Below are 1074 nucleotides of genomic sequence, written 5' to 3'. Positions count from 1 at the left end.
TTTAATTGATTAAACATTAAAAAATTAATTTTGGAATGTTAAACTAATAAATTTGGAAATGGGAAGCTATTTCAAGATTTATGCCTGTAATGTATATTTTATAAATTTGTTCCCTACTAAGCATGAAGCTCTAGTTACATAATTTCTGGGAGGCAATGGCAAGTCTTAGACCTAGGAATTAAGAGTTACGTGGCCTTTTAGCTCTCTGAGCAGCACCATGGCTGTTGACAAGAACAAGCGCCTTATGAAAGGTGGCAAAAAGGGAGCCAAGAAGAAAGTAGTTGATCCATTTTCTAAGAAAGATTGGTATGATGTGAAGGCACCTGCTATGTTCAATATAAGAAATATTGGGAAAACACTAGTCACCAGGTCTCAAGGAACGAAAATTGCCTCTGATGGCCTCAAGGGTCGTGTGTTTGGAAGTGAGCCTTACTGATCTGCAAAATGATGAAGTTGCATTTAGAAAATTCAAGGTGATTACTGAAGATGTTCAGGGCAAAAACTGCCTGACTAATTTTCATGGCATGGACCTTACCTGTGACAAAATGTGTTCCATGGTTAAAAAATGGCAGACTATGATTGAAGCTCATGTTGATGTCAAGACTACCGATGGTTATTTGCTTCGTCTGTTCTGTGTTGGTTTTACTAAAAAACGCAACAATCAGATACGAAGACCTCTTATGTTCAGCACCAACAGGTCTGCCAAATCCGGAAGAAGATGATGGAAATCATGACCAGAGAGGTGCAGACAAATGACTTGAGAGAAGTAGTCAATAAATTGATTCTGGACAGCACTGGAAAAGACATAGAAAAGACTTGCCAATCTATTTATCCTCTCCATGATGTCTTTGTAAGAAAAGTAAAAATGCTGAAGAAGCCCAAGTTTGAATTGGGAAAACTGATGGAGCTTCATGGTGAAGGCAGTAGTTCTGGAAAAGCTACTGGTGACAAGACACGTGCTAAAGTTGAACGAGCTGATGGATATGAACCACCACTCCAGAAATCTGTTTAAAATTCAGACTTTTAATGACAAATAAAGAGTCCTGTTTGTGAAAAAAAAGGGTTATGTAAATT

General features: G+C 37.8%; 1 pseudogene; it reads left to right on the top strand.

Moving 5' to 3' along the window:
* The first annotated feature begins 217 nt into the window (after positions 1-217).
* LOC105823092 lies at positions 218-1012 on the top strand (annotated as a pseudogene).
* Positions 1013-1074: the final 62 nt, after the last annotated feature.

Source organism: Propithecus coquereli, unplaced genomic scaffold (assembly GCF_000956105.1).
Source record: "Propithecus coquereli isolate 6110/MARCELLA unplaced genomic scaffold, Pcoq_1.0 Scaffold66, whole genome shotgun sequence".
NCBI lineage: Eukaryota > Metazoa > Chordata > Mammalia > Primates > Indriidae > Propithecus > Propithecus coquereli.
This window is presented reverse-complemented; position numbering and strand designations above follow the sequence as displayed.